Source organism: Bos indicus x Bos taurus, chromosome 5 (genome assembly GCF_003369695.1).
Source record: "Bos indicus x Bos taurus breed Angus x Brahman F1 hybrid chromosome 5, Bos_hybrid_MaternalHap_v2.0, whole genome shotgun sequence".
NCBI lineage: Eukaryota > Metazoa > Chordata > Mammalia > Artiodactyla > Bovidae > Bos > Bos indicus x Bos taurus.
In genome coordinates this window covers 17,409,837-17,421,668 of record NC_040080.1, presented here as the reverse complement: position 1 = coordinate 17,421,668, position 11,832 = coordinate 17,409,837, and the positions used below count along the sequence as shown (strand labels likewise).

At 45.2% G+C, this 11,832-nt stretch overlaps 1 pseudogene across 1 annotated transcript; it reads left to right on the top strand.

Annotated features, from left to right (window-relative positions):
* Positions 1-227: 227 nt before the first annotated feature.
* On the top strand, positions 228-1,033 carry LOC113892400 (annotated as a pseudogene). Its single transcript, XR_003511038.1, has one exon. The product of XR_003511038.1 is annotated as a COP9 signalosome complex subunit 8 pseudogene (transcript).
* The last annotated feature ends 10,799 nt before the right edge of the window (positions 1,034-11,832 follow it).

Below are 11,832 nucleotides of genomic sequence, written 5' to 3'. Positions count from 1 at the left end.
TGTTTTAAGCCAAGCTTTGCCCTAAGAATGAGTTAAATAAGTTGCTCTATCCTTAATCTACCCCTAAATAGAGTAAGCAAAACAAAATCCTTTCTGAAGGATTTGTTCAATTTTTTATCTACAATGTTTGTGATTTTAAAAACACTTATATAAAAGAGATCTCAAAAAAATAAAAATAAAAGAGATCTCATGGAAAACAAGAGGAAAAAGAAACATTTAGGGGGACAGAGTGGGGCCTGGTTCTGCTGAGGAGGCGCGGCGGGGGACCGGCTTGGAAAATGCCAGTGGCGGTGATGGCGGAAAGTTCCTTTAGTTTCAAAAAGTTGCTGGATCAGTGCGAGAACCAGGAGCTCGAGGCTCCAGGAGGAATTGCTACACCCCCAGTGTATGGTCAGCTTCTAGCTTTGTATCTACTCCATAATGACATGAACAATGCAAGATATCTTTGGAAAAGAATACCACCTGCTATAAAATCTGCAAACTCGGAACTTGGGGGGATCTGGTCAGTTAGCCAGCGGATCTGGCAGAGGGACTTCCCCGGGGTCTACAGCACCATCAACGCCCATCAGTGGTCTGAGGCCGTCCAACCAATCATGGAAGCTCTCAGAGATGCAACCCGGAGACGAGCCTTCGCCCTGGTCTCCCAAGCCTATACCTCCATCATTGCCGACGATTTCGCAGCCTTTGTTGGACTCCCTGTAGAGGAGGCTGTGAAAGGTATCCTTGAACAAGGCTGGCAAGCTGACTCCACCATAAGGATAGTCATGCCCAAGAAGCCAGTTGCAGGGACCCTGGATGTTTCCTTTAACAGGTTTATTTCCTTATCAGAGCCCGCCCCTGTTCCATCCATCCCCAAAGAGCAGCAGTTAGCCAGACTCACTGATTATGTGGCTTTCCTCAAAAACTGACCATTCTGAGTTCAAGATCCACCTTCAGAAGCCTGAATACTGACAAGTAGAGAAATGTAAAATTTTTATTTTCAATTTTATTGGATGGATGAATCACCTTGGCATACTTTACTGAGTATGTGATAAAATACATATATAATATCAAGTATATTATATATATTTTGTCCTTAAAACATGCTGAATGGTTGTTGAAACATTTCTTGTTTTGTAATGTTTGACAATTTGGAGTCCAGCAGTATTATGCAGTTTATGTTTCCTAGTGACTCGTAAATACAGCCCTCCTGCTTCTTGTAGAACAGTGGTCGTCAAGTGTTGTTCCTGCCTGCAGCGCACAGCGCGTCCTCCCACCTGCACCGTAGGTTGGTAGTCGCCGTGGTGCACTGCAGTGTGAGGAGGACACCCCAGAGGCAGTGTCTGCATTGCTGGGGATAGTAATTCACACCCTCTTTGGAGACCATGCTCTTTTCCTCTGCCCACCTGAGAATCACAAATACAAAATGCTGAGACCGAGCTGAGGAACAAGACCATTTCCCTGGTAAACCAGTTTGCTTTAGATTTTTTTCTGAGAGCGTGAGTACATCCATTGCTGGCTGTGGAGGGCTTGCCATGAAAGTGCGACATTTAAGACATTTGTGAGAAGTATGAAGCTGTAATACTTCCTTTCAGAAGAAGGGAGATGTCAGTGTGGAATGCATTGTTGGGGAAAGAAGCTATTACGTGATACACTTTGTACAACTGGTCTGCAGCCTATAGGTTGCTTATGTTTATGCCTTGGGTCAGATTCTGCCCATGGGAGAAATACTGAACACGTCTTTCCTTTTTTTGTGTGACAGCCCTCTGAACATTTGAAGTTGTGTATTGTATTTTCAGGTTAAATCCACCCCCTAGTTCATTTATTCTGCCTTTGTTCAATACATATTTAATTGAATTCTTCAACTGTTTTATTGAAAGTAGTTTCTAGAGGTTTCACTATCCTGTCTTCCTGCGGATGTGTTCTAGTTTGTCATTGTCTCTATTAAAGTACAAATTTCTTAATTAAAAAAAAAAAAGAAACATTTAAAAAATTTCCCAGAGTATTTGGCTCTTAGAGTTACCTGACAGAGAGTTTATTTTATTTATTTGTATTAATTTTTATTTGAGCATAATGGCTTTACGACATTGTGGTAGCTTCTGCTGTACAGCAAATTCAATACGTTATATATACATGTAAGGGTTTCCTAGGTGACTCAGTGGTAAAAAAAAAATCTGCCTGCCAAATAGGAGACTGGGGTTCCATCCCTAGTTGGGAAGATCCTCTGGGGAAAGAAATGGCAACCCACTCCAGTATTCTTGCCTGGGAAATCCTATGGACAAAGGAGTGTCGCAGGCTACAGTCCATGAGGTCACAAAAGAGTCAGACACAACTCAGCGACCAAAGAGCAATGACACACATATATATTTCCCCTCTTTCTTGGATTTACTTTCTATTTAGGTCACCAGAGAGCACTGAGTAGAGTTCCCTGTGCTATACAATAGGTTATTATTTATCTATTTTATGTGTTCAGTTCAGTTGCTCAGTAGTGTCCGACTCTTTGTGACCCCATGAACCGCAGCACACCAGGCCTCCCTGTCCATCACCAACTCCCGGAGTTCACTCAAACTCATATCCATCGAGTCGGTGATGCCATCCAGTCAACTCAGCCTCTGTCATCCCCTTCTCCTCCTGTTCCCAATCCCTCCCAGCATCAGAGTCTTTTCCAGTGAGTCAACTCTTCACATGAGGTGGCCAAAGTATTGGAGTTTCAGCTTTAGCATCAGTCCTTCCAATGGACACCCAGGACTGATCTCCTTTAGAATGGACTGGTTGGATCTCCTTGCAGTCCAAGGGACTCTCAAGAGTCTTCTCCAACACCACAGTTCAAAAGCATCAATTCTTCGGTGCTCAGCCTTCTTCACAGTCCAACTCTCACATCCATACATGACCACTGGAAAACCATAGCCTTGACTAGACAGACCTTTGTTAAATATCAGAGCACTTCCAATTCTCTACTTCTAAGTATAAATTAACTGGAATTAATAACAAGACATCAGTTTTCTTAAGATAACATTGGGAGTTCTAATTTCACACACAGTTTCAACATCACACACTCCATTTTCATTCAGATGCTGATTTATCAAAATATGGTAGAGACACCTGTAGTATTTCCACAAATTTATCTTCAGTTGGAACCATGATTATGACATTGTGACAATGAGGAAGGTAACTTGAGATGCCAGAAAACAGGTTTGTTTAAAACAGAAGTTTCTAACTAAAATTCAAATTCACCTTGAAAATAATTATTTTTAATAAGAATGATAAAGAGAATGGAAGAAAACATTTTGAAGAGATGAATAGACTTATGACATAAGTGCTGTAGTGGTTTCACAAATGCATACTTATCAAGCAGTTTTGTATGTCAGACATACCTCAATAAAGTTCTTTTTAAAAAAGAAAAGAATTGTTTCTTTAAGGGCATCAACTAGAATCATCAAAGATCTGCTGAAGGTGAGATTACAAAAGATCACTTTTCCAATGATCTTCCTGGTCATAAACACCCAACAGCTGATTGGCTGTGGCTGTTAAGGACCTACTGAAGATGTCTTCAGGGCTCCCCTGTCCCACCATCCCATTAGATGGGGTGGTACTATCCTAAGACCAGCCTTCTACCTTAGGGAATTCACTGTGATAACTGACAATATCTTCCTCCAGTCCAGTTGTTCTGATGTGATTAATAACCTGGACATCCAATCTGCAATTGTGATAACAACTAGAAACATCTCTGCCAAATACTGTGAGTGCCTATTCACACCCTAGTTTCACTGCTGTCTTTCCTGCATCCACCTTGGCATAGGTCAAACACACTTAGGTAGCACTGAGTACTTCTTAAGAGTCACATCAGGTCCTCTTAGCTTCAATTCAGTTCAGTTCAGTTCCTCAGTCATGTCTGACTCTGCAACACCATGGACTGCAGCATGCCAGGCCTCCCTGTCCATCACCAACTCCCGGGGTTTACTCTATCTCATGTCCATTCAGTCGGTGATGCCATCCATCCACCTCATTCTGCCATCCCTTTCTCCTCCCACCTTCAATCTTTCCCAGCATCAGGGTCTTTTCCAATGAGTCGGTTATTCACATGAGGTGGCCAAAGTACTGGAGTTTCAGCTTCAGCATCAGTCCTTCCAATGAACACCCAGAAATGATTTCCTTTAGGAGGGACTGGTCGGATCTCTTTGCAGTCCAAGGGACTTTCGAGAGTCTTCTACAATTCTTCATCAATTCTTCAGTCTTCATCAATTCTTCTGTGCTCAGCTTTCTTTATAGTCCAACTCTCACATCCATACAGGACTACTGGAGAAACCATAGCTTTGATTAGACCAGTCTTTGCTGGCAAAGAAATGTCTCTGCTTTTTAATATGCTGTCTAGGTTGGTCATAGCTTTTCTTCCAAGGAGCAAGCATCTTTTAATTTCATGGCTGCAGTCACCATCTGCAGTGATTTTGGAGCCAAAAAGAAAAAGAAAAAAAGTCTGTCACTATTTCCACTGTTTCCCCATCTATTTGCCAGAAAGTGATGGGACCAGATGCTATGATCCTAGTTTCTGAATGTTGAGTTTTAAGCCAACTTTTTCACTCTCCTCTTTCACTATCATCAAGAGGCTCTTTAGTTCTTTGCTTTCGGCCATAAGTGATATAATCTGCATCTAAGGTTATTGATATTTCTCCCGACAATCTTGACTCCAACTTGTGCTTCATCCAGTCCAACATTTCTCATGATGTACTCTGCATATAAGTTAAATAAGCAGGGTGACAATATACAGCCTTGACATACTCCTTTCCCGATTTGGAACCAGTCTTTTGTTCCATGTCCAGTTCTAACTGTTTGCTTCTTGACCTACATACATATTTCTCAGGATGCAGGTCAGATGGTCTGGTATTCCCATCTCTTGAAGAATTTTCCAATTTGTTGTGATCCACACGGTTAAAGGCTATGGCATAGTCAATAAAGTAGAAGTAGATGTTTTTCCGGAACTCTCTTGCATTTTCAGTGATCGAATGAATGGATGTTGGCAATTTGACCTCTGGTTCCTCTGTTTTTTCTAAATCCAGCTTGAACATCTGCAACTTCACAGTTCATGGACCACAGCCTTGTCTAACTCAATGAAACTATGAGCCATGCCATGTAGGGCCACCCAAGACAGACGGGTCTTAGTGGAGAGTTCTGACAAGACATGGTCCACTGGAGATGGAAAGGCAGACCACTTCAGTATTCCTGCCTTGAGAACCCCATGAACTCTTAGATTCACTGCCTCTTAAATGTGATGTGCTTCAGCTACTGTGTTGTAAACTTCAAGACTTCATTTTCCTACTCCCTCAACATCCCTGCAAATGTGGTGTGAGCTCCCCACTCGATTCATCAGGTACACCAGTGTGGTGAGATTTTCCCTGCCACAAGTCCCACTTCTGGCCTCCTCTGACTGTGACCTAGGGACATTTAAATGCACCACTGAATTTCTCTCACACCTTTTCCTTGTGTAACTGCACCATGACTTCGGGTATTGTCACTTGTCCATGGGTCTTCACATGCCCTTTTGGGTCACCATTGTTTGGTTGAGCCTGTTCTATTGGCATATCACCCACATACCAACCTGACAGAGTGTGGTGACTCTGACTTTTAGGACCAAAGAGGATAATAAACCTTGTTGCCTACAACTCTCCTATGACACCCCCCCTCCACCATCAATGTAGCCACACCCTACTGACCATTATGTCAAAGAATACAGAACAATTACCATGCTGAGACTGTGTCACAGAAGTCAAATCCAGAAGCTGAATCTGTATGAAACTTTTGACCTCACCTCTGCCTCCTGTGACACATCACAAAGACCCTTCACCCAAGTATGTTCTAAAGGCTGTATCCGTAATCTCGAGTCATTCTGGTAATAAGACAGGCTTTTCCTGCTAGAAATCCCCATACAGACCAGACAGGACTTACCTGAGCAGACTACTCCAGCATCCTCATCTTGGGAATGGCTATCATTACGATAGTCTTTAATATTAGAATGCCTACAGTCACTGACAGTTGACTCCACCCCTTTACATGAAGTATACAAAAGCCAAATGGGGCCAAGTCCTGGCCCAAAATAAGCCCCTCCAGGAAAACCAATGGCAGCTCCACACCCCAGCTGTCTGCACACTACAGATGCATCCTTCAAGGTCCAGTCCAGATCATCCACTGTGCCCCATTCTCCTTGGTGCTTCACTTCCACTCCCCTCACAGCGGTGGGCTCCATCCTTCAGCCTCAGCTCCAGAGCTGCAAGAGAGACACATGACAGGAAAGATTTTAGGAGACTTAGAGTGGCATAATATTTAAAACATTAGCTCTCTGAGGAGCAAAACAGTGCATGGGATATAGTATTTCCTGACCTCTGTGGTATAAGCATTCCCAGCGTGGCTAACTCTAAGCCCCCAGTGTGTCATCACTGAACAGGGAACAGGAAGGGAGGCACCAAGTATTTCTCAGGAGCCTGTAGAACCAGCTCCAGGGACACCACTGAGGACAGGCCTTCAGAGACTCTGGATGTTGCCCTCCCTGTAGATGTGCCCAAGGATACTAGGGCCCAGCTTCTCCATCTCAGTTGCAGCTCATGGCGTGGGATCCAGGGAGGAATGCTCCCTCTCCTTCCCTGTCCATAGGAAGCATCTCATCCAGCTCAGGAACAGAGGGCTGGGGTAACGGGCTCTAAAATGTCCTGGTTATTCCTGCTATCTGGTGTTCATATCTTTGTGTAATTCCACACTCCAATGTACCTGTAACACACATCTAACAAATGGAATTTGACAAAAGTCATGAGATGTCACTTTAGCGATTAAATCATAAGATGACTCTGGTTTCTGCACATAAAAAGGAGTTCATTAGTAGGAACATCATAGATGGAGACATTCCCAGTGTTCAGTTCAGTTTAGTTCAGTCACTCAGTCATGTCTGATTCTTTGAGACCCCATGGACTACAGTACGCCAGGCCTCCCTGTCCATCACCAACTCACGGAGTTTACTCAGACTCATATCCATTCAGTCAGTGATGCCATTCAAGCATCTCATCCTCTGTTGTCCCCTTTTCCCCCCACCTTCAGTCTTTCCCAGCATCAGAAGACTCTACTTAAAAAAAAAAGAACCAACCAGATATTTTGTGATTCTCTGATAGCTCAGTTGCTAAAGAATCCACCTGCAATGCAGTAGACCCCGGTTCAAATCCTGCCTCAGGAATATATGCTGGAGAAGGAATAGGCTACCCACTGCAGTCTTCTCTTGTGGCTCAGCTGGTAAAGAATCAGTCTGAAATGCTGGAGACTTGGGTTTGATACTTGGGTTGGGAAGACCCCCTGGAGAAGGGAAAGACTACCCACTCCAGTAAGGCCTGGAGAATTCCATGGACTGTGTACCCATGGGGTCACAAAGAGTCAAACATGACTGAGTGACTTTCACTTCTTCAATTCTTCAACCAGATATTTTGAAGCTGAATAATAAATGAATGGGCTTCCCAGGTAGCACTAGTGGTAAAGAACCTGTCTGCAAGTGCAGGAAATGTAAGGGACTTGGGTTTGATCCCTGGGTCCAGAAGATCCCCTGGAGGAGTGCATGACAACCCACTTCAGTATTCTTGCCTGGAGAATCCTATGGACAGAAGAGCCTGGTGGGCTACAGTCCATAGGGTCACAAAGAGTCAGACATGACTGAGGTGACTTAACATGCACAATACAATGAGTAAACTGAAGAATTCAGCACAGAGATTCAACAACAGACTTGACCAAGGGAAAGAAAAAGAAAAAAGAATAAATGTGTTAGAATAAAGATTAGTTGAAAGCATCCAAATAGAGGAGCGAAAAGAGAGTTAAAGGAATATAGAAAGCCAGTGGACACCATAAAGAGAACAGTGTATGGACTGGAGTCATAGCAGAAGAAGTGAAGGAGAAAATAATTAAGGGCTGAGGACTTCCCTGGTGGTGTAGTGGTTAAGAATCCACCTGCCAAAGTAGGGAACATGGGTTCAACCCCTGGCCCAGAAAGATTCCACATGCCGCAGAGCAACTAAGCCAGTGTGCCACAGCTGCTGAAACCTGTGCACCTAGAGCCTGTGGTCTCCAGCAAGAGAAGCCACTGCAGTGAGAAGCCTGTGCACTGCAGTAAGGAGTAGCCCCTGCTTCCCACAGTGAGAGAAAGCCCGCATGCAGCAAGGAGACCTAGCACAGCCAAAAATAAATAATTATAAAAAAGAAAGAAAGACAGGCTGCGAATTTCCAAACCTGGGGAAAAATCTGTGCATCTAAGTTTAAGAAGCTAATAAGTCACCCCAAAATTTCAATCCAAAACAACCTTCTCCAAGACTCACAGAGTAAACTGTTCAAATGCAAAGAGAAAGAGAGAATTCTGAAAGTCTAAAGAGAAGAAAAAAATCTGTCACCCAAGAGAACTCCCATAAGGAGATCAGTGGATTTGTCCAAAGAAACCTTGCAGACCACGACAGAAGGATTGGTAACATACTCCACCCTCACTCAGGGGAAAACAGCTCCCAGGGAGGGAGGGACAGGAGGGGTCACGAGAGAAAGTGCTCCCTACAGAGTCACAGCAGTTCCTGGGAGGGGAAAGGACCATCCCAGGACCCCGGCATATCAGGAAATGAGTCATGGGGACCAAAGCAGGGGCTTGGGAACTTATACACATGGGGCTGCACATCAACTGATCTTTACAAACAGAGGGACAAGTCGTTCATTGGAAGGACTGATGTGGAAGCTGAAACTCCAATACTTTGGACACCTGATGTGAAGAGCTAACACATCTGTAAAGACCCTGAAGCTGGGAAAGAGAGAAGGTGGGAGGAGAAGGGGACGAAAGAGGATGAGATGGTTGGATGGCATCACCGACTCAATGGACATGAGTTTGGGTAGACTCCAGGAGTTGGTGATGGACAGGAAGGCCTGGAGTACTGCGGTCCCTGGGATCGCAAAGAGTCAGACATCAGTGAGCGACTGAACTGAACTGAACTGAACAGACAAGAGGTCCCCTCTCCTGGATGCAGGCTTCTCTGCTCCCTAATGGACACGTGGTGGGAACATGTAAGGCCAGCAGGCAGAGCCTCTCACAGAGCCCAGTGCTGGGCAGACATGGCAACAAGCAGAGGGGAGCCCGAGAGACGGGGGACAGAGCCAGAGAGAGGCATGCAAGTGCACGATTATCTCTGATCCAGTTACATGCAGCGGCCATGACACCCAGCTCTATGGACACCCTGTGTGCTTCACAGACCAGCGGACTCACTCCCTGCTCAGCAGCTCTGTTCCTTTCACACAGACAGGCTCCACCTCCCCTCATACAGACACACACACAGCCTCACACAGCCTCACACACTCCTCACACACTCCTCACACACTCCTCACTCACCCACACTTACCCACACATACTCCTCACACACATTAATACATCATTTGAACACTCCTCACACACTCCACAAACACATACACTCTTCACACCCACATACACCCTCACACATATACACCCTCACATACTCACACACACATACTCTTCATACCCTCACACACACACACCCTCAACACACTTCTCATCTGCACACATACACACACACATACACACACACAATCACAGAGCCTACAGGAGCGAAGACACAGGATACACAGGGACCCAGGGTCAGTGCTCACACACCAGGCACGTGGAGCATGTGGGAACAGCCCAGAGTCCCAGCTGAGCTCAGTCACTGGACCTTCCACATACTGGGAGCCACTGGGACTCCTAGAAGCTCCCTGAAAACAAGGGAGACCATAGAGGTGACTTAGGCTGACCCAGCTTGGTCCAGACCAAACCTCACTGCTCTGTAAAATCTGCTGCTATGACCAATGGACCCCCCATAGGAGATGGACCAGTATTCACATCAGCATGGTTCTTTTTTGGTCAAAAACACTGAGGCCAAGCTGTGGTACATATACACAATGGAGTATTACTCAGCCATTAAAAAGAATACATTTGAATCAGTTCTAATGAGGTGGATGAAACTGGAGCCTATTATACAGAGTGAAGTAAGCCAGAAGGAAAAACATAAATACAGTATACTAACGCATATATATGGAATTTAGAAAGATGGTAACAATAACCCGGTGTACGAGACAGCAAAAGGGACACTGACGTATAGAACAGTCTTATGGACTCTGTGGGAGAGGGAGAGGGTGGGAAGATTTGGGAGAATGGCATTGAAACACGTAAAATATCATGTAAGAAACGAGTTGCCAGTCCAGGTTCGATGCACGATACTGGATGCTTGGGGCTAGTGCACTGGGACGACCCAGAGGGATGATATGGGGAGGGAGGAGGGAAGAGGGTTCAGGATGGGGAACACATGTATACCTGTGGCGGATTCATTCTGATATTTGGCAAAACTAATACAATTATGTAAAGTTTAAAAATAAAATAAAATTAGAAAAAAAAAAAAAAAAACACTGAGGCCAGGTGGCATAACTCCAGACACCTTTCCCTTCACCAAGGAATCCACTCCCTGCTGTGGACCCAGGACAGAGGGGCAGCTCTTACCTTGACCACCCACCACGGTGCTGAGGAGGAGGACACAGAGTCCGCGCAGGGAGAGGTGTCTGCTGAGAGCCATCCTGACCCCACGTCCTCAAGGTCACAGTCCCAGCTGCAGGATCAGCCTGTGAGGAGGTGTCAGGGTGCTGACCGGAGTCTATATAGACCACCCCTTACACCCTCCCTCCAGAGAACCAATAGCGATACCTTTCACCATTTCAGGCACAATTGGAGGCTGCATCAGCCACTTTCTGAAGCTCAGACACCAATGAGCTTCTGAATCCTCAACATCTCCTTATATGAGCAACACGGTCCTTTGACCTCCTGCTTCCATAGTCCTGACAGCTGGGTCCCACCACTGGGACTGGGGTAGAAATGGTTCATCAAAAACCATGAGTGCCTTTCTCTCCCCTGATCACCCTGGTCAATATCTTCAGACTGTGAGATCTCACAGGGTCTGGGTGTGGAATCTGTTGACCTGTGAAGAATAACTTTTGTAGAATCGAGTATTGATCTTCCCCGTCACTGAGCTCAGGGTGGAAGCAGAGAACTACAAGAAGTCTTGAAATACAAAAGTATTTATCAGGTCAGCAAAAACGAGGACCAGGAGTACAGGAATTCACAGGTGACTGTGGAGGCATGAAGTGAGACCCATCAAGTTGGGGGATGAGATTGCAGGGTTTTCCCCCTTCTCAGAATGATCTGGAGACTTGGTCCTGGAGCAAGTGCCTGCGTGCTCAGTCGTGTCTGACTCTTTGCAACCCATGGACTATAGCTCGCCAGCCTCCTCTGTCCAATGTATTTCCCAGGCAAGAATACTGGAGGGGGGTGCCATTTCCTTCTAAAGGGATCTTTCTGACTCAAGGATCAAAACCATGTCACCTGTGTCTCCTGCATTGGCAGGCGGGTTCCCTATAGGGACATTCAGACGAGTTAAATCCCTTTCCCTTTATTGCATTCCATTTTATGTGAAGTATCTCTTTCAGCTACTCACTAAATGATGCTGACAGAAAGAAAGAGATTGCTATTAAAGGAAACAAAGAGAAAGTAGAAGTCGTCATTGAACTCTAGCCCACCAAAATAGGAGCAGGGATCTCTAGAAGAAAACATGGGGCTTCACTGATGGTTCAGCAGTAAAGAATCCGCCCACAAAGCAAGAGACATGGATTCGATCCCTGGGTCAGGAAGATCCCCTGGAGAAGGAAATGGCAACCCACTCCAATATTCTTGCCTGGAGAATTCCTCGGACAGAATGGCCTGGCCAGCTACAGTCCATCGTGTCGAAATGACTTGGGCATGACTAAGTGACTAAACAATGA